General features: G+C 39.0%; 1 protein-coding gene across 1 annotated transcript in view; it reads right to left on the reverse strand.

The window, feature by feature from the left end:
• Positions 1-15,935, reverse strand: part of LOC129726202 (uncharacterized) — a 74,118-nt gene extending 58,183 nt beyond the window's left edge. The window contains exon 1 of the mRNA XM_055682942.1: positions 14,866-15,935. The gene's annotated coding sequence lies outside the window, so the exon portion shown is untranslated. The remainder of the gene's footprint in view (positions 1-14,865) is intronic.
• Between the last annotated feature and the right edge of the window lie 6,906 nt (positions 15,936-22,841).

Consider the following 22,841-nt stretch of genomic DNA (forward strand, 5'->3'; position numbering starts at 1 on the left):
GAAGGTTGCATTTATAAATAGTACCAACATGAATTGGCTAAACGGAAGCGTGCCAATCAGAGATAAGGAGTAAGTTGAAATGGCACTGGTTCAAGGGTTTGCCTCTGAAGCAGTCATGATCATTTGAGAGAGTGCAATTTTCACAATATTACAGCAGGTTCTATTTGTCGAATATATTTATAAAAAAAAGCATGTCTACCGAAGACACCCTGTAGGTCGGTAGCCTTCAGTTAGAACATGCTTCACTACAATGTATGTTAGTAAATCATAAACAGCAAACAGTCAATGAAAACTACCCGCGCTATCGGAGAGCGCAAAAGGTCGCCAATTTTCCTCACTCCGCGAGCGCCAACACTTGGCTGACGGCATGCTACGAGGGTTTAAAAGAGCATATATTTCAACGCTATCGTGATTTAGTGCATGAAAGCGGCACCCTCTGCCCAAGGATCTAACAAGAAAGTGCAAACAATTTACCCAGGAGGCGCCTCCCCGAAATATACCACTATATACCTATTTTCCACTTTAACTAAATGTGATACAAAAAAAAAACTCAATGTAATCCACCGAGTAGTGTGGTTGAGCCTTTCCTGTTTTTCCGTAGATTATCGTTTGAACAAATACCAGAACATTTTTATGCGCAAAAACAAGCATAAAATCAACCGTTTGGCATGAAGTTTGAACGAAAGAGTGTCCGGAAATTCAGCGCGCTTTGCATGAATCATTTGCTGCTGCTCCATTATTCTGTTGAACATGCAATAGTGAGCCGCGTACGATAGAATTCGATTAGCTTTTTTTTGCATAGAGCTTTGTCCAATGTCACGCTATTCTCAATCTTCCAATAAATCATTTCTAATAAAAACATCGTGCCACACTTTATTCGTAACACGTTATAATAGTTGGTATGAGTCTGCAGCAAAATATGAGTATGGATGTTTGCGTTGAGCAAACGGTTATGTTAGTGAACATAATATAAAAATTGTACTAATTAAACTTTTCACGTTCCATTGAAACAGAAAACCGTAAACACCCTATCAATTGTCAAACCCGTTATGCTTGAACCCGAAGGAAATTATAAGTGCGAAGCTCAACAACGCCTCAACGAATCGAAATTCTAGTTCCCCCTGTCATGCTTTCAGCGCCCCATACAGCAGCGGGTTAAAAACTGACTTTTCAAATCGAATCGCTGTTCGAACACCATTCGCGCTCGATTGGTGTTCAACAGTAAACCCTGTATCAGACTAACCGTTGCAGCGGTCAACCGCTACCGTTCCGTTCTTTTTCGACCAATCAGAACACAGCGGTCGACCGTCGCTTGTTGTTGTTGCAAAAAATAGAATCTTTTTTATTTTTGCCGCCGACCGTTCCCAACGGTTGCCGGCTGCTGTCATTGACATGACGAAGGTAAACGAATCTCTTCACACCTACACAAGATCACATATAGAGACTTGACAAATGAAAATGTGTGCTTCTCTTTTTGGCACACACGACAGCCAGTCAAAACATTGACAGCACCGGCAACGCTGGTTGGCGATGTCAAATCTCGACCAACGCACACTGGCAAAAATAAATCCAAATTCCCACTAATTAAAAGCCGCTGGGCTGGATACCTTAAATATAGCATTTCTTATGTAAAATTGGCCAATAAATCGACGGTTGATATTTTCATTCTGTGCAGGGCACGGGAAATGGTCTATATTTCCAAAAACACTCAAAAATAGGGTGAAAAGAGGCGAAAAAGACCATTTCCCGTGCCCTGTCCAAAATGAAACCATCGCCAATCAATTTGTTGACCAATTTTACATAAGAAATGCTATATTTAAGATATCCAGCCCAGCGGCTTCTAATTAGTGGGAATTTGGATTCATTTTTGGCAGTGTGCGTTGGTCGAAAATTGATATCGCCAACCAGCGTTGCCGGTGCTATCAATGTTTTGACTGGCTGTCGTGTGTGCCAAAAAGAGAAGCACACATTTTCATTTGTCAAGTCTCTATATGTGATCTTGTGTAGGTGTGAAGAGATTCGTTTGCCTTCGCCATGTCAATGACAGCAGCCGGCAACCGTTGGGAACGGTCGGCGGCAAAAATAGAAAAGATTCTATTTTTTGCAACAACAACAAGCGACGGTTGACCGCTGTGTTCTGATTGGTCGAAAAAGAACGGAACAATAGCGGTTGACCGCTGCAACGGTTAGTCTGATACAGGCTTAACATCCTGAAACACGCAAACAAGTGCTAATTTTCACTCGTGTGATAAATACCTTCAGCTTGAACTCTATCGCTCCAATCGCCAGTAGCAAGGAAACGAAGGAGGAATGTTCGTAGCAACCTGAAGTGAACTAATCGATGAACTATATTTGCGTTTTTTTTTCTTTGCTTGAAAAGCTACCAGAATACGTTTCAGAAAACAGCGAATTATGTTGAAATTGAGGCTTGCCGTTTGCCAAATTTAGCCGCTGTTTAGGGACTGGAGGGTTTGACTCGGTATGATTTTTTGTGTATTGAATGTCACCTGTCGAACAATGCAACTATTTTATCATTTAGCAAAATGACATTTACCAAAATGAAAGTTAAAACTCGTTTTATTATTCTGTGATGACATAGGGGAAATAGGGGCATAATGAGCACCCTAACTTAGTTGCTGATTTAAGCATGGAAAACGACAAAAAATTTAAGCTGTCTTCAGTGCAAAACTTGAATTAACCATCTATAATAAAAGGTACACTATTCACAAATTGAAAAATTTATCGTATAATGGTGAAAAACACAAATTAGATTCATGCATCAAAAACTAGCAATTAGTTGATGTGTGGGGCACAATGAGCACCCCACTGGGGCATAATGAGCACCCACGGGGTATAACGAGCACTCTTATAGAACATATCTTGAAACTGGGTAGAAGTACAACTATAGGCCAACGTTTGTCGCGGGATGCCGTGATACCTGGCGGCTTGTTTCGTGAATGTCCCGTCGCGCCTTATGGTGGCCAATTCTGCCTGCAGTTCCTTTTTCTGACCGTGATGATTCGGTCTCAAAGATTTTCTAATATATGTTCGCACCATCACTGTAAACAAACACTGACTATGGAAACAGACAAACTCACAAGTCTACTGAGATGAATTTCAGGTAAGTTTATGTGACAAGGTGTGCTCATTTCACCCCACCTAAAGGTGACCATTTCGCCCCTATCGAATTAGTTTAAGTTAACATGAGGCTTTAACACTAATTATAGCCTAAAATCAAAACTTTAATGATGGTGAAATTTAGGGTACGACCCATACGTTATATCGATGTGTCTACATATTTGATTGAGCCATTTAAACGACCGTAGAAGCTTATTTTGCAGTGCGCAATAATAATAATTTTTCCAACATTCGGGAACCAAGTTGATTTTTTCAATATATTTCCATATTTTAAACAGACAAACCACTTTTATTCTACGTAAAGAGATACTGTAGTAACTACGGAAAAGTTCCACATACTGTATTGTATTAAAAAATGCGTAGTTTCGCATAAAAGAGGGGTGCCCATTTCGCCCCGTGTGCTCATTATGCCCCTAATCCCCCTATAATTAGAAGAGTTTCATTAAATTTTCATTGAGACGACCAAAATTTATTAGAGTGGTTTTCAAGCTACTTTACAAAAGTTTACATCAATGGACAACGTAATTCTAATTCCCCAACAAAAAAAAAACTACCCTGAAAAAAAAACAATTTTACACAAAAAATAAAAATTATATGCGTTGAGGTTCGAATTTGCCATTAAAGTGAATCGGAAAAAGCTAGAATCGGGTTTTCCTGGCTACTTGGGATTAGTTTGCCATCTTTAGTTTACAACTATTCAGTAGCTACCACTTTGTATAGATCGATAACGGCGCCGCCCACGTCCTTGCGATCGTTAGGGTATGGAAGGAAGTCTAACAGTAATTGTTGTCGGTGACCGAGTTTACCTCTGCATCTCCACGACTGCGATGGAAAGGAAAGTATGTGTCATCGTGACCAAATCGAACCATGTTGTGCGCGAAGTTAACTCATCACGAAGGCGAACGATGAGTATCTTTCACCGCGAATCTAGATGAGCAGTGCATCCGAAGACCATTTGTCACCAGGAGCATAGAAGTGTTTAAATATTTGTCTATTACCAAAAACACAATATTCCGCGAGAAAAAAACACACTCCGGCGAACGGCGGTTCTTTGAAAAGTTTACATTGCGTAGTCATTAGATTATTCACTATATTTATCAACCGAACAAACCTACTCCAATTTGCCATGCGCTTATCTGAAAGCAACGCGTGAGCAATCTCCGGCTAAACCATTAAATCGAATTGAGTTTAGATATGCATCTCCACGACTGCGGAGAAATGGAATGTTTGTGTTTTTTTTCACCTTTCTTGTCAAACAACGCGATTCTATGTGAATGAAGCGCGCGAAAAAACATCCGCCACCTGGATTAAACTCACCTGTTCTGTATAGTGCTGAGATGTGAAAAACTCATTAACTGCTTCAATTGAAAGCAAGTGATCGTCCCCAAAAGGACGGTTGGGTTAATTTTCTACAAAAGTGGGAATCGATCGAATGATGCGTTTTTCCTGTTTTATTCGAACGAGAAACAGTTTGGATATTCGGAAGAACATTTCCCTGGGCCCGATAAAACATTCCCCTTGCCCCATCACATATAAATTCAACCAGAAACCGGCAGTATCATTGGCAACGTTACAATCTACAGAAAAACAACATTAGTCTAGTTAATTAAATGACATACTTCATATATGCCTAAAATAATCCGATATACACTAATCTGGAGCAAAATTATATGTTTGCACTTTGCACCACTATGCAGTGGGACTGTAATGCGGGTACTTTCAATATGGGACAAAAACAGTTTGGTTTTTTTCCATGTTTTTCCATACAAAAGTATCAATTTAATTTTTTTCCAGAAAATATGATAAAAGTTAAGTCGATTCCTCAAAAGTGACCAAAATCAGTATGGGACAGTTATGCGGGTACCGGCAGAATAGTACGGGAGGCTAAACTTGGCTGCTTTGCCGCTGAGCCCGAAGCTAAAGCTATTACGAAATATACTATCTCCAAGTGAGTTGTTCCGTTCCTCCTGCTAAGTACAAATTAAAATCGGCCATTCTCAAGGCCACAAAAACGTTCTTGAAGCAATGCTAAGTTTTCTTACCTTGAAAATTATGAAATATGCACATTACTTCAAATTAAAGTTCTAGTTTTAAGAAAAATACCAACAAAATAAATATGCGTGCTTTGACTCATATATAAACAACATATAAACATTAATTAACTCAAGTATAAAAAATAACATATTTTTAAAAATTTCTTCAAGAGTCAAATGTGCCCTTCAAATTGAGACCAAGAGATAATTTTTATGTTCTCCCCAAAAAGAACGACAAACAAATGAAAAAGCATAATTTTTGTTTCAATTAAAAAGCGCTAAAATCGTTCAACGACAGTTTCAACGTGAAAATTTAAATAAAAAATTTGAATGAAAAATGTTTTTTTTAAATTTAAATTGGTTGTTTTCAAAGATAGCGAAAAACCTTTTTCTACAAAGTTGCTGAGAAGTAACGGATCTACAACATTAAAAAAAAAACTTTCTCTTCTATCTAAAAAGATAAAAAAGTGAGATACTTGACTTCATCTAAAATTTGAGTCACCCTAATTTTTGATATTTTTTCAATAAGCGCTTTATCATATGTAACAACTTTGTCGAAAAAAGTTTTTCCTTCAAATATGGCAAATATGGCTTTAGTGTCGGCTGTGTTGGAGCGAATTGCATCATTGCGGACACGCGATTGGTTGAAATTGGCTATGAATTTTAACATATTTACCATGAAAAAATGTTTTGAAAAATTATTTTTATAAATTAAAGAAAATTGTTTTCAATCCAACGAGATATCAATGACTAAAATTCTATTTTTTTTTCACAAACTATTGAATTATTCATAATATTGTTCTTGTTTTTAATAATCCTGCTTGGATTTATAGAGTTATTTTTTCAATTTTTTAAAAACATAAATCCTGAATTAAAAAAAAATTTAACCTGGCGTCATATTCAGCACTAGCGAAGCCAGATTTCATTTGAATCGAAAAAGTTGCGTCGAACCGATTCGCTATTCGTGTGGAGATGCTAATTGGTTAGCTAGAGGTGAAGTTTTGGGAAATTTCTTTTGCAATTATCGAGCGCTAAAAGCGTATGGAAATCTGGTTTACGGCGTGAATCTACGCAGTTTGCTTGAAGAGAACGATTTTTATGAAATTTTATTTTCTGCACTCAAAAAATCGCGAACGAAATCTGCTCAACACTTGTGCAAATCAGAAAAACGTAATTACCGACTGTAACGAGGTTACAAATCTTGCCTTCAAGATCCTGTCCCAGCCCATAGTGATCTTCAATTATTTTCGCGGTTACGATCTGCTCTATTTCGACTAGGATTCGCCAGAGGGAGAATCACGGATGTAGACTCAGCGTTCTAAGCCACCGAAATTTTTCGAAAATACTTCGGCTTCGATCGGGAAAATTGTGGCAAAATGAGCCTGTACAACTTAACGTCGCTCTCTTGATATTGGACTGCCAAGGTGAACAGTCGTTAGTGGGTGCAGTGCCAGAAAAAGCATCAATTAGTTAGCTAGAACATGCTAAACCACTTAGGTTTAATCGAATTGTGCAATAATAAAGTAAAATGTAAGTGTAGCTTAAAGCTTATTTCAACCTAAAACCAAAATCAAGATTTACCTCGTTAGTGTCCGCCGAAAGGATAAAATTATATAGAAAATCGAATCGAGGAAACAAACGCGGGAGCGTGTCGCTCAATAGCGATCATAGAAGCCAGGTCATCTTAATCCTTCAAACGAAGGTCCACCCTAGGAGCTGCGGCTAACCGGAGGAAAATCCACCCACTGCTAGAAGACCACCCGTTTCGCTGCACCGCTAAAAATCAGGCCCAGCGACGGCCTTACCGACGGAGAAAGGTTGTGAAAGTTAATCATCGAGTAAAACGACGAATTACCGCATCTGCAAGATCATTGCACGCGATGCGGTTGGTGGAGAACTCTTATCCCGCCCGCTTCGAACATCTTGTATGCCAGCTTGTGCATCACGGGCATACGAGCACATCTACTCGCCACGAGGTGGCGGATTTTCGTTTCGACTAATGGATTTTTAGCCGCCGGCGCACGAACGCGTGGAAGGCAGATTACGACTAAGCTGTTCTCATCGACAACTATGCTGATAGCAACTAAGCACCAAATGGCCCCTCCTCGCGTTCGTATCCTTCGATGTCTAAATTAGACAACAGAAGTGACGAATCGACAACAAGGATCATACAATGGAACTGTAGAAGTTTGATCCCCAAATTAGATAAATTTAAACTTCTGGTTCACGATAGCAAATGCGATATTTTCGCGCTATCTGAAATATGGTTATCAACTGATACGACACTAGCCGTACCAGACTTCAATATCATCCGTTTAGACCGAGGAAACTCTTATGGTGGAGTGCTCCTTGGTATCAAAAAATGCTACACATTCTTCCGTATTCCTCTCCCAGCAATTGACGGTATAGAAATTGTTGCTTGCCATATAACAATTGCTGGTGAGGGCCTCACTGTTGCATCAGTCTACATTCCGCCTAGAGCTACTATTAATCGGTTGCAGCTGACACAAATAGCTGAACTTCTTCCGACTCCACGCCTTATCCTGGGAGATTTCAACCCTCACGGTACGGCGTGGGGAGCACCCAGGGATGACAGCCGTGCTGTTCTCATTGAAAGTTTGTTAGACGACTTCGATCTGACCTTATTGAACATACCTGGGTTAGCTACGAGAATAGCAAGGCCTCCAATACGAGAGAGCACATTAGACTTGTCGATGTGCTCCTCCTCAATAGCTTTGGACTGCAAATGGGAGATTATTCAAGATCCCCACGGTAGCGACCATTTGCCAATCAGTATTTCGATTATGAACAGGCTCCATTCTGCTACCACAGTCGAAGTAGAGTATGATCTTACCCGGAATATTGATTTGGTAAATTTCTCGAACATAATATCCCAGGGTCTCGAAACAAACGAAGAGCTTTCCCCATCTGACGAATACAACTTCCTTGCAACATTAGTGCTAGATAGCGCGTTGCAATCTCAGACGAGGCCCGCCCCTGAGAACAAGTTGAAAATTCGTCCTAACAAACAATGGTGGGACAAAGATTGCACCGAGATGAAAAAAGCTCTGAAAGCATCATACTTAGCATTCAGGAATAGTGGCTCAATTGAGCTTTATGATCAGTTTAGGTCGAAATAAAACAGTCTAAGCTACACAAACTGAAAAAAAGATCATACTGGCAAAATTTCATAAGCACGTTACCCAGAGATGCTTCTATGAGCTATCTCTGGAATACGGCTCAAAAAATGCGCAATAGGTCCGACAGTAATGAGGCTAATGAATACTCTGAACGTTGAATCTATGATTTCGCGAAAAAGGTATGCCCAGACGCTGTCCCATCACAGCAAAAATTCAGCGATACAACGGCTATTGAAGAACCAGAATTTACCATGTTGGAGTTTCCAATTGCCCTCGCGTCTTGCAAGAATAAGGCTCCAGGACCGGACAGGATCAAATTTAATTTGATGAAAAACCTGCCGGACTCGGCCAAGCTACGATTTCTTAAACTGTTTAATAAGCTTATCAGGAACAATATGATTCCGGAAGCTTGGAGACAGGTTAAGATTATCGCAATCAAAAAGCCAGACAAACCTGCCGCAGATCACCGCTCGTACAGGCCGATTGCGATGCTCTCTTGCATACGCAAATTGCTTGAAAAAATGATCCTGCGTAGACTTGACAACTGGGCAGAAACAACTAACCAACTATCAGAAACCCAGTTCGGCTTTCGTAGGGGCAAGGGCCCTAACGATTGCCTGGCATTGCTAGCCACAGAAGCGGAAATGGCTCTTGGCAGCAAACAACAAATGACCTCGGTTTTCCTGGATATCACAGGCGCATTAGATTCAGTTTCAATCGAAATTCTTTCCAAGAAACTGCATCAGAGAGGATTCTCCCCTATATTAACAAACTTTTTGATCAACCTGCTGTCTGAAAAGCATTTACTTTTCAACCACGGTTCTTCAACAATAACACGAACAAGCTACATGGGTCTCCCCCAAGGCTCTTGTCTGAGTCCGCTGTTGTACAACTTCTACATCAGTGACATCGACACATGCTTGACGGACGGCTGTACAATGCGCCAGTTAGCTGACGACTGCGTTGTATCAGTCACGGCGACTCTAGCTGTAGACATGAAAAACAGCCTGCAAAATACGCTAGATAATCTGACCGGTTGGGCCAGTTGTCTTGGAATCGAATTCTCGCTTGAAAAAACGGAGATGGTAGTCTTTTCAAAAAAGTGACCACCACCTCGCTTCGAGCTAGTTCTGTCCGGAATACCCATCACTCAGTCACCTAGCTTCAAGTATCTAGGAGTATGGTATGACTCTAAGTGCACATGGGAAAAACATGTCAATTACCTGAAGCAAAGATGCCAACCGAGAATTAATTTTCTTCGGATGGTAACAGGAACATCATGGGGAGCGCATCCAGAGGATTTAATACGACTCTACCAAACCACTATTCTGCCCGTAATAGAATACGGCAGCATATGCTTCAGAGGAGTCGCAGCCTCACACATGCTGAAGCTAGAGAGGATACAATACCGTTGTTTGCGTATCGCTCTAGGCTGCATGCAATCGACACATACCATGTCTCTAGAGGTCATTGCGGGAGTACTACCACTCAAAGAGAGGCTATTCGAGTTGGCTCTTCGTTTCCTCATCAGATCGGAGATAGCAAACCCAATGATAATCGAGAACTATGAGAGGTGTTTGGAAGTTGTTCAGAAACCCTGTATGTCAGTATACCAGCGGTTCATGACCATGGAGATGAACCCTTCGATTGTTGCTCCATCCCGTGAGATTTCAACATCGCTCAACAATTCTTCTGTTGTAATTGATTTGACGATGAAACAAGAAATCCATGGAATTCCCGAACATCTTAAACCAACAGTTGTGCCATTAATATTTTCGGCAAAATTCGGCCACCTCCCAGAACAGAACTCCTTTTTCACGGACGGATCTGTGATGGATGAACAATCCGGTTTTTAACACAGATCATCACATATCCCGCAAACTGGCACAGCCTTGCTCCATATATGTAGCTGAATTAGCTGCCATACACAATTCGCTGCAAATTATCGAGCTCAAGACACCAGGCAATTATTTCATCTTCTCGGACAGCCTCAGTTCTATCGAAGCTCTCCGATCGATTAAACCGGTCAAGCACCCGTCCTATTTCCTTCCGGAAATTAGACGGATATTAGAAGTGCTGGTTGATCGGTCTTTCATTATCTGCTTTGTGTGGGTCCCCTCTCATTGCTCAATTCCAGGCAATGGAGAAGCTGATTTATTAGCGAAAAGGGGTGCCATAGAAGGAGATATATTTGATAGACCGATCATCTATACCGAGTATTTTCACCTGCCTCGACAACTGGCCCTGGCAAACTGGCAGGAAAAATGGGATAAAGACGATCTTGGGCGATGGATGCACTCGATTTCGCCCAAAGTGTCTACAAAAGCTTGGTTCAAAGGGTTAGATTTAACTCGAGATTTCATTCGAGTTATTTCGCGCCTAATGTCAAATCACTATGTTGCAAACGCACACCTTTATCGAATAAACTTAGTCGATAGTAATCTGTGCGAATGTGGAGGGTACGAAGATATAGATCATATAGTCTTCGTATGCCCTAAGTACCACAGAACAAGGACCAAGCTTATTGATTCTCTCCGAAAACAGAAAGTGACATTTACAATGCAAGTACGGGATGCGCTTGCTAGCCACAACCCAGCGCTTGTAATACCTATTTATGACTTTTTAAGAGATATCAAGTATCGAATTTGATTATCTCCTTGCTTCTTCTTCTTATTTTCCCAACACAACCTCCATCAAAAAGTTTCACACTAATTCTGTTCCTTTTTTTTTCTTTTATTGATCTTTTTAGAGACACATGAATCATCGCTTCTTTCTGAGAGACATGAACCACCAAACATAGATATAAGTTTTGATTTCTAAAGAGATAAGGAACCATCACACCTTAACGAATAGTATTAAGAATTGATATTTACTCATACAGAGAAGAACTTTATTTATTATTGTTATTGTTAGCCGTAGGTTTAAATGATATGTATTTTTGAATTGTATTTATAAAAGAGAAAAGATGAGAGGGTTTTTATGCCTGTTTGAGGAGGAGCAGTCGGGATACAGGCTCTACTCAAGCTGGCTTTTCCCTACTCCAAAAGATATTCGGCCCCGTTATGCTTTGCGGTTGGGCCTAAATAAATATTAGTGTTAAAAAAAAAACTATGCTGATAGCAGATTTAATGCAGAAAATGCGGAAAAACCTTGAGCTCAAGTAAGACCCAACCAATGTACCTACTAACCTTAAATATAAGCAATTGTGAAGACAGAAGAAAAGAATATATGTAAAAATGTATCAGCCAATGCTTGCTTCAAGCAACTAATCCTTGCGGTACTTTGCGAAAGAGAGCGGTTTTGAGGTTTCGGTTTCGGTTCGTGTAGCATATGGCTCTAGGGAGGGATACCTTTATTGGACGCTTCTCTATCCATTAGTTTTTTTTTTTAAATCATTCCAGGTTGTTTTTGGACAAGTATTTTTGAACAGTTCCGTGTTGTGGCTCAGGTGTTCGATTCAGGTCTACGTAGGTGGAAGTACCCGCTCTGAGGAGTCCCCGCCGGGCAACGGGAGTTTCAGATAAATTAAAATCTCGCCCCTTCACGGTAGGTTTGACCTACCTGGCGCTTAAGTGAAGGTCGCTATCTTTCCTCATTCCCACCCCCTCTACCTCTCGTTACACGACCTTTCTTTAAATCTCTTAACCTCAACAAAATAAAAATTTACGATAACCAATGCGGTATACTAAACAGTTAGCAGTAGCCGATATGCGAACACCTCAAAACGAATGCTCAGATCAGAATATAACCGAAATAGCGGGTAGGATATCTGCTTGGCGAAAGAGGAGAGGATGTTTTGTCACCTATGGGCACTGTAAAGCATAGGACTGAGTCATCAAATAAGTAAACGAGAAAAACTAGTTTCAGAAGTTCAGCTCCACCAATAAAGCGCACAAAGTAAATAAAACTGATTAATTCAGTGTGCTTCTTCACACTTCAGTTAAGAACCTAATTCAGATTCAAAGTTTTGCAGTTCTGCAAACAAGCAGTGCAAGATTCCTTGCAGAATGAATACAAATGCGCTCAATTCCTGCAAAAGTCTAACATTCCGTTCCAATAGAGGGAAGTAGAAGTAGATCAACACTTCGGTGCTACTTGTTATGCAGAATTTGGTTTGTTTCCCGAACTCACTTAGGATGTAAAAAAAAAAGTTCTGACCCCAGTTGGTGTGGTAGCATCGAACACACGACCGAACGCTTCAACGTTTCTTGTTCTGCTTCTGCACCACCACAAAGATAGGGCAGAGACAGTCGACCGAAAAATAAAACGCTAAATGGTAGGTAATTTTCATAAAAATAAAAATACTTTCGAATCACTACTGCTTTTGGTCGGGCTATAAATAGCTCAAGATTTACGGTTTCGTTCGAATGCAAAATATGCTCCAAGCTTTATGATATCAATGAAAGGTACAGACAGGGGAGAAAGAGAATGATGTGATGATAAACAGATGCCAATATACGATCTTGAGCAGGTATTTTAAAACCATGTTAAATTTAGTGAAAATATAACGCGCAGTTCTATTGCTGATTTGCACTAATTAGAGAAAAGATAAACATAGAACAAAAATACGGAAGGAAGTATTTAAGCAGCTGAAGTTATGAATGATCACTTCGGAGGCAGAGTACAGGGGATAGTCAAAATAAGTAGGATAGGCAAAATTTTGATGAAATTTGAAATGCTATAGCTTTGCTAAACGTTATTCGATTTTAATAATTCGAACACCATTGAACTGGAAAACTTTTGAAGTTTCATTTTCTGACCCCAGATCTGGCCTAGGTCACTGGATATAGGAAATATTCCTGAGTTCCGGTAGGCATGTCAAACCTGCTAATTTTTGGATGGATTTGGTAATGGGTTACCTGATAAAAATGCCCATTTGCATCATTGGCATAGATGACAAAATCATTTCTGAAGCGAATGGTTCATCAAGATCCGAAATCGGCCAAGAACTCATCGAGAAATGGCTATTTTTCATCCGGAAATCCTCAGAGGAACCTTTAGTAGGGGACATTTACGTTTTTGCACCAAATATAGCGTGTTACACCTCTATCTTTAGGATTTTTTATCAGGAATCTTTTAAAAGACATATATCTGAATATAGGCTGCATTGGCCACTTCCGGAACGACCTGGAGGCCCCGAAGGAACCCGTAGTGGGAGAATTCACATTTCTGCATCAAAATATAGCATGCGACACCTCTATCTTCAGGATTTTACATCTGGAATCATCCAAAAGACATATTTTTTTAAATACAGATTACGTTGACCACTCCCGGAACGATCCAGATTCCCCGGAGGAACCCGGAATTGGGACATTTACATTTTTGCATCAAATAAAGCGTGCGACGCTTCTACCTTCAAGACTTTTCATCAGGAACCATCAAGAAGACATATTTTGAATACAGATTACGTTGGCCACTCCCGGGATGATCCGGATACCCCATAGGAACCCGGAAATTCGGGGCATTCAGGTTGTTCCGGAAGTGGCCAATGCAGCCTATATTAGGAAATATTTTTTTTTGTAAGATTCCTGATGAAAAATCCTGAAGATAGAAGGGGAATCTGGATCGTTCCGGGAGTGGCCAACGTAATCTGTATTTAAAAAAATATGTCTTTTGGATGATTCCTGATGAAAAATCCTGAAGATAGAGGTGTCGCATGCTATATTTTGATGCAGAAATGTGAATTCTCCCACTACGGGTTCCTTCGGGGCCTCCAGGTCGTTCCGGAAGTGGCCAATGCAGCCTATATTCAGATATATGTCTTTAAAAAGATTCCTGATAAAAAATCCTGAAGATAGAGGTGTAACACGCTATATTTGGTGCGAAAACGTAAATGTCCCCTATTAAAGGTTTCTCTGAGGACTTCCGGATGAAAAATAGCCATTTCTCGATGAGTTCTTGGCCGATTTCGGATCTTGATGAACCATTCGCTTCAGAAATGATTTTGTCATCTATGCCAATGATGCAAATGGGCATTTTTATCAGCTAACCCATTACCAATTCCATCCAAAAATTAGCAGGTTTGACATGCCTACCGGAACTCAGGAATATTTCCTATATCCGGTGACCTAGGCCAGATCTGGGGTCAGAAAATGAAACTTCAAAAGTTTTCCAGTTCAATGGTGTTCGAATTATTAAAATCGAATAACGTTTAGCAAAGCTATAGCATTTCAAATTTCATCAAAATTTTGCCTATCCTACTTATTTTGACTATCCCCTGTAAGTGCTCAATATAATCTTCACTGGATGCTTGTTGTTCCGTCTGACGTTCACTAAATCATCGTTTTGATTGCCACGTGCCATTCGAATGTCTGTGTACGTAGCTGGAAAATTGACGCAGGAAAGACTCGCCTCGTTTATTTGCAATCTTTGAGTCGCCGAAAATAAATCAAAATTCCAGTGAAGTGCGTCTAAAGCGAAGTGCATTGGATAGCTTTCCGTTCCGTAGGAGAACTGTTTTCAATCTTACATATTAATTTGGAAACGAATGACTACATTTTTACTTTGCTATATGAACAAATAACGATCAAAAACCAATAAAAAGTTGTACTTACTTGGTATATTAAAAGAAACTAATAGTTCCAGCTTATCAAAATCATCACTATAAACATAGAAACTGCAGCATTCTTTTTCTCAAATCGCTGGTCATCGCACCAATGAAACTAAGCATTCCAGCTGCCATAAACAAGCTTTTTACTTTGCTAGTCCGAACTGCTTTGATTCCCTTCAGCTTTGAACCAAGTTTACCACCAATGCCACATACCTACATCATGTGTTAGCGCGAATCGGGGAGAATAACTCTAGAGTAGAGGACGCAGGTACGTACGGCTGCCATAAGCAACGTACAGCTGAAGGTAAAAAATTTTCCTTCAACTAATCCACTGAGTCCTTCACACTTTGTACATAATTTCCACGCCAGTCATAATTCACCGCGCTCACTATCGCCAATCATCACTGCTGCTGTACAGGGCAATTTAAGTTTTCCAGTTGTAGTTATGATTTTACATGACAACTTTTACACATCGTCTAGGTTTTGAGGTTTGTGGGTCGTACTAAAATATTTACCGTGATAACGTTTTGTCAAAGATCCAGATACAGCATATATGCACTAGGAGCAGGGCATCGCCCCCAATCGGGTTCTACTGTTTCTCTGATATTCAACTACACTAGGGCGGTCAACGACAAATGATCAAAAAAAATTCTAATTGCCACTAGTTCAGTCATGTGTGAATAGACGAAAAACTATTACTCGTTCAAACCACCCTCACCACCGGCATCGCACCAAATGTAACGTCTCTCCTGCTCTAGTTTTGTACAGTTTGAAATCGGAGCGGTACTTTCGTAGTGAAACACCTCCGTCCTGTCCACCCGCAACTGTAAACTCGTGGCAGCCGCTGTGCCTCCCACTGCAGCAGGTAATGCAAAAAATGGCAAAAATAAACAGCAACTCAAAATCACGACACCATTTCGAAAAACCGCGCGTATTCTGTTCGCTTTTCGTTCACCCCAAAATATAGGTACGATTTTCGGTTCCGATAATAATACGGCGCGAGATGCAGAACGCAAAGAGAAAACAGAAACCGGCAGGAACTTGGAGAACGTCTTTGCGACCGACCCGATCCGTTCCGTGTCTGGATGGAAAATGAACGGAAAACTCGATGCCGCTTAGGTGAATGTTTTCCGCTCTCACTAGGATGTGCGCCATTTGGGGAGATGTGCTTTTCCGATTCGGACAATTGCACCGCACTGGTTGAAAACATTTAGATATATTGATACAATATTGCGAACACTGGAGGAAGATAGAACGAGGAATATTTTGCTAGGTTGAGATTACCGATATAACCTACAGTATTTTTTTTGGATTGACACCGTTTGATTAAAACCGCTAATGATCGCCTATATTATATAAAAATGTAACCAATTCCATGAATGCTTCTTTAGAATTAATTAACAACAAAAGTAATTTTTATTTTATTAAATCAAAAACTTTATCTTTTTCACAATGACATTTTTGAATTTTTCGACATTTTTCGTGAGCAGCTGGGCACTGAAACGGCTTCTCAAAAGTACATAAACTATTAAAAATGTTTGCGGGCTTTGATTATTTGTCGGACAACAATTTGTTACAAAACAGTGGTTTTCATTCCAGAAAATCAAAAAAATGTGAGGTCATTTTTTTTTATTATCCTAATAGTAAATATAATCGCATATCAATCCCACCAAATGTTTTCCAGAGTATGGCTATATTTTTTCGTTCTAACCAATATAAAAAAATATTTGATTTTGTTTTTGAACTTTTTATTGATAAATAATCATCAGGTTATTGATGAATACACGGTTGTTTCAAAGGATTCAACACAAAAGTTAAATGCAACTTTTTCTGGTAGCTCATTTCAGAAAGGCTTTATGGCTTTGTCAATGAGAGGAATTTTAGCATTGAGCAATGCTTCTTTCTGTGAGGTGTTATTTTCCTGTGGATGATCTGCCCCTGTCAATACCACTTTTCCAATCTGGTAAATGTACTGGCGCGGGGTAGTTTTATTCAGCACGTATATTGTCAAATACTGAAGAAGTAAAAAAAGAAAGTGTCCTGCAGCATATAGAAGACTTAAGGTTGTACTGTGTATGCCAATAAAAATTCGAAGTCGCCTATTTGTGACTTCAACACAGTTCCATTGCTGCTAGACGTCTAAGCAGAGATCCACGTAACCAAATAGCGCTACCAGGGACACCAGCCTCGTACACTAAAAAAAATATTGTAGCATGTGGCGCTAGTGTAAAAGGGATTTATAACGCATTTCTCTTGAAAAATTTACACGGAATTTTCGATCAATGTTGTTCTTGCTTGAATGTCTGTCAGTGGTTCCACTTTAAAGCCGGGATAAGTAATGGTTGGATGTCTCCGCCTTCCTTCACTGCAGCATAGAAAATGCCTGCGGACATAAGTATGTGCCCATATTAAAAAAACACTTGATGAAAAAATTACTACTTTTACCAAAGCTGTTGCGAGTAGTGATGGGAATTAACACTAGAAATTGTTACTGATAACTATCAGTGATTTCCAACTCGTTATTGATTACTATCAGTAATTATCAGTAATTGTAATTGTAATTATCAGTAATTTTCATTATATTACATTAGCGAATGAAAAATATGGTTATTACAACAGATAGTGTTTCATCATTGAAAAATGGACTGCACGAGTAAAATGAACTATTTGTATAAATATTTTATATCTTTAGAAAATTTTTTTTTTGGTAAAACTTCCGGAACTTTCTTTCCGATGTTGTATTTCCTGAAGTGATTTGTTCGGGGGATACAGAGGTGACATACTCACAAAATTGCGATGTAGAAAGAAATTTGGGAAATAAATATTGAAATTCAGTCCGCGCAAATACATATTTCGACTGCGACATACAGTCATCATCTGTGCTTATGTGGACTGGTAAAGAGCAAACCGTAAATCCTGTTTTATATTAGTAGCAGGTAAAATGAGAATTTAGCCCTCTCAATTGAAGTTAGGTATGAATTTCAATATTTATTTCCCAAATTTCTAGTAGAGTCTAACGGAATACTTGTAATTCTTTTTTCTGATTTCTTAAATCACTCTACTAAGACGCTCAATATAGATTTTTCAAATTAGTCAAGCGCCTACAATTGTTTTATTTCGCTTTCAGACACAAGAACTATCGAATGTATAGAGTGCTCCCACAAGAAATCAGTTTAGCCGATTTAGGATGGCATTGACTCTTTGGTTAAGATTATCAATTCATTAGTTCAGAGATTCAATCCCGACAAATCCGGACAAAATTACTAACATGTCCTGACATATTCAGCAATGCTTCACAGTACTGCAGCCCACCGGTTGGTTCGTGTCCCCCGAACGCTGAGCTGCTGCCCTGCTGGTTCAACAACTTCACACATTTTCCGCATCTTGGTGGACGCATAGTTATTTTCCAAAATATTGCTTTAAGAATAAAGAAAATCCTTTGGAAACTAACTTGCCGTAAGACCTAATTCTACGTCAGAATGCAAACAATATCAGTAAGATGTCACCCAGATGGTCTCGAGGTACGATGCTGGCCTAAAAAGCCAGTCGTCGTAGGTTCGAGTCTCGGCTCGGAAGAGACTGTTAGTGTCAGTAGGATCGTAGCGCTAAACAGTCGGCTGCGAAGTCTGTGTATAAAAAAAACAGAAGGTCAAGTTCCAAATCGTAGTGTAGCACTAAGGCTTTGCTTATCAGTAAGTTAAAAACTTTACTGATAGTTAAGAATGTTTTTCCTTACTGATAACTATTAGTTGTTACTGACAAAAAAAAAATATCTTTAAGCGTTGGATAGTTGGACAGTTTGAGGTGGAACGGTGTTGAAGCCAAACATGGCCGACTTCGAGCCACCATTTTGAATTTTCAAAAGCACAGGGCTCGGAAATAGTTGCTGAGCTCCTTGCTTTTGTTGCTTGTCGCCGATTAATCAATGTAAGCAAATTATTGAAGCAATGCTAAGTTTTAGAGCAATGAAAATTAGTATAATTATTGATCAAAATAAGACCACGTGGTTCAGAACGGCCACAATCCACTAAATCCAAGCATGTTATGTGCCTTATCTATACTGTAATGGTCATTAAAGATTCATTTCGAGTCGATTTGAAGGAACTACTAAGCATCTAGCTTGACTTCACCTTCTAACTACTCTCTTGTTTGTAGCTGTTCCTTTTTTTCGAGTATGTTTCCTGATAAAAGATATGGAATTATATGTTTACACATTAAGGAGGGACCCTCGGATGTTTATAGTCGTGAAGTGTTCGGGTATTTTGACAATTGATTAAGGTATATTTGAAGATGTACATTGCATGTCGTGGATGCAAATATAGTGAGTATTACGCTGTTGGCAGCTTTTTTCTCGAAACCATGTTTTCATATGGTGGTAAGTTTTTCTCAGCATTTACTAAACCGATTTGGCTGAAATTTTGTTTCAGAATGTAAAAATGGATTATATAACTTGTTACATAGCTGTTTCTCGATATCTGTATTTTAAAATTTTTAAATAGTGATTTTTCATGAATAATTTTTTTTACTGAAATGGTCGCCATTTTGACAATTTTTGGATTAAAAAAAAACGGCTATGTAACAAGTTAGATAGTCCATTTTTACATGCCAAACGAAATTTCAGTCAAATCGTTTCAGTAGATGCCGAGAAAAACTTACCACCAGTTAGGTACTGGTGGTATCAGAATTAGGGGTGCTTTAACGGTAAAAGTTACAAAATTCAAAAGGATTTAACCGTTAACGCCCCCTAATGGAATCGTTTTGTTAGAAATAAAACATTCAACTGGTGGAAAAAGTCATTTGATCATAGATTCAAATCATTCAGAAATGCATAATTTTATAGCAACTCAAAAATTAGGCTTTCATTTGGTTCCATCTCGTTAGTATGCGTCGCAGAAGGCTTTCGCTCGTAAATGTAGAACGACTGTCGGCTCGCGTACAAAGAATTATTGGTCAATTGACATTCGCGCATTCAAAATTCTAAGAGTTTGTCCACATATTAGCATCTTTTTAGCCATCTCTTAAATACTACAAGGTATACAGCCCTAGGGTTGTATGAAATGGTGACGTGGGACTAAACACTGTAATTAGGGGATTTTTTGTTACAAAATATACAGAGCCTGCAGACAGAATCAAGGTGTTTGCTCAGCGACTGTACGTATTTTTATTTTCAGCCTCCCCTGGAAATCAATTTTTTGAAATATATTCAACAGCACTCGAAAGAATATCGTATATATCTGGCGATATTAGTATTACCCTGCAGTATTTTTTTGTGCAAACAACATGTGTTTGACAAGGCACAAGCATATCATTCTTGTTGAAAAAGCACCAAGAATTTCTCGTAATGCGTCAAAGTCAGAATTAACTCTATATCCTCGAAAAAACCAATAATACTTACGTTATTTAAATAAATGGTTTTGTCTTATTTAATTTTGATTAAATCAAATCTATAATAGGTTCAAAGGTTCATTAATTGGCAAACATAGAAGGTATGTCTAACAAAATTATTAAGTTCCAGCAAAAAACCATAACAATCAACAATTCCATTTTTGTTTTTTGCTTGACAATTTTTTTTCATTTACCTACAACTACATTCGCTGCATTACGAAGACTGCTAATATACATGTAAAAGGAGATTTTAATGAATCTTAGTAAATAAACCAAAAATTCACAAGCATTCGCAGGCTCTTACTATTCTATAAATGTTTATATGTGGAATTTACTCTTTCGATACTATCCGGTCACGATTATTTAGTGAATATCGAAGATAAAATTGAATAAATATCCGTTGCAAAATTTACAATTCTCGTTGAATAGTTTATGGTAATCATATTTATGAGATAAACTTTCAATCACCATCAACAGCAGCATTGCAGTTTTTCCTCGATTGCACACGAATAGAAATGTACGAACAAAAGTGTACCACTGCAATATGAATAGTACCACTGCAGTACGAATAGGAGTGTACCGCTGAAATGTACGAATAGAAGAGTACCTCTGCAATCATAGACGACGAGAGACCTGCGGTTCTTTACTCCACTGGTACTGTTGCTATTACCGGCATGTTTTCTTTCAAGACATCAGTTTTTATGAGGTTTTGAAAGCAGGTTTAGAAATTGTTCAAGAATTGAGATTGTTTTAAACTTTTCGGAAAACTTTTACCTTCGAGACATCATTTTAGTCTAAGCTCATGGAAGCAAAAATAGATTGACCTATTAGGACGGGGAGATTCTGTTAATTTTTATACCGCTATTGATACAGAGAATATCACGGGGAACGGATGGTGTCCATTCACGTCGTCTGTGCTAGTGATGCTCGCATGTAATTGGTTCATTGTTCGCGTAAGTTTCCCTGTAACTTTTAATCAATTTTCACCGTTGAGCAGTGAAGTAATAATGATAACTAGCGTTTTATAAAATTGTTACACTTTTTATCTATCCAACAACATATTGGTTATTGCTATCCATCATGTGGTTCTGCTGTTATTAACGATTGAAATCTGACGCAACATTTGCCAGTTTCATTTCCAATTTTACAGAATGCATCCCAGTATAGTAAACAAAGACGTAGTCCCACGTCAAAATAAAACACATCTCAAATCGGACAAAAACTGAGCTCAAAACGGTGATTCTACGAAACCGGTTTTGGCATAGTTTTAGTATATTTCACAAAGCAAAATAATATCGATTATTTCTGAGCATTAATGATGATTCGCTAATATTTTAAAGTGGTAGTCAAATTATATCTTCTTTTGAGTAAAAAAGTCTCAGAAATCGAATGGTAGGTGGCTGATCTACGTAAAATGTCAGCAAAATGTCGATTTTGCCCCGATCCTCCTACAATACAAAATAGATTTATCTGCTGACATTTTTCATAGATCAGACACCTACCATTCGATGCGATTCATAATTCGGGCATTCGGTCGCATTCCAAGTAACTTTAACTTTCTTTTTCAATTTCTGTTTGACAATTGCCCAATATTAGTTCATACTTGTCTTCCAGTTAAAACAGGCACTAGTGCTTTTCGAGCGCAAGAACAATACATATTCGCACAACCTTTTTTTCATAGAAATTGCCGCAGGCTTGTTATGGAATGAGCTGAGTTAATATTCACTGCTCCCTAATTGCCCAGCATGAGCGCTGCGTGTAGCAATTTTCTGCACCACACTTCTTATTTCTGTTTTGTGCTGTATTTCTGACGCGCTTACACCACAGCTGAGTGAAACAAGAGTGGTGAATCACTCTAGTGAGAACTGACGTGAGCTCTGTTGTGTAGTTATTGTGCGTAATATTCTTTCGTGTGAGAAAGCTGTTATCTCTCAAGAATGGTATTTCAGATTCCATCGCGGTGTTTTCAGATCCAGATGCAACCGACTCGCTGCAATCTTCACTTTGCCTTCAGTGTGCGAGTAGTTGTTTTCGCAGTGAAAGATATTCTCTCACACGCTAGTGATTCTCTAAGGAGGAACGACAAGTCTGGATTGCCGTACGTTGCGCTTTTATTTGCAGTAATTTTTTGTCATCACGTGTTAATGATTAAAGTGGATGACGGTATTCCAAAAATATCCTACAATTCGAAAGGTAGAAAAACTCCTCAGTTTTACTGGGTTTTAGTCTTTGTAAAGTGAAACAGATGCACCACGTGCGACATTGCGTCCTTATAACCTATCACGGGGGTCCAGAAATAGCTGAATAATTCATTGAACACAACAGTCTCAAAAATGCAATTTATAATGAGCAGAACTATTACACTCTTCTAGAGGGCAATTAAAGTGCTAATGCACGATCAACTTATTCAAGTAGAATCGAATGCGATTCGCAACCAAATAAAGGAAATTGGAAAAGTCGTATCTACTTGATACGATAAATGGAAACACTTCTTTGGTGGTGCAAATAGTGGCGTGCGCATCTTGCGAATGCCGTAGAGTCTTCAATAAGTTCGAATACAACTTTTCATCGTTGTGTAGGTGCGCTTCATGTGTA

This window comes from Wyeomyia smithii, chromosome 2 (assembly GCF_029784165.1).
Source record: "Wyeomyia smithii strain HCP4-BCI-WySm-NY-G18 chromosome 2, ASM2978416v1, whole genome shotgun sequence".
Classification (NCBI taxonomy): domain Eukaryota; kingdom Metazoa; phylum Arthropoda; class Insecta; order Diptera; family Culicidae; genus Wyeomyia; species Wyeomyia smithii.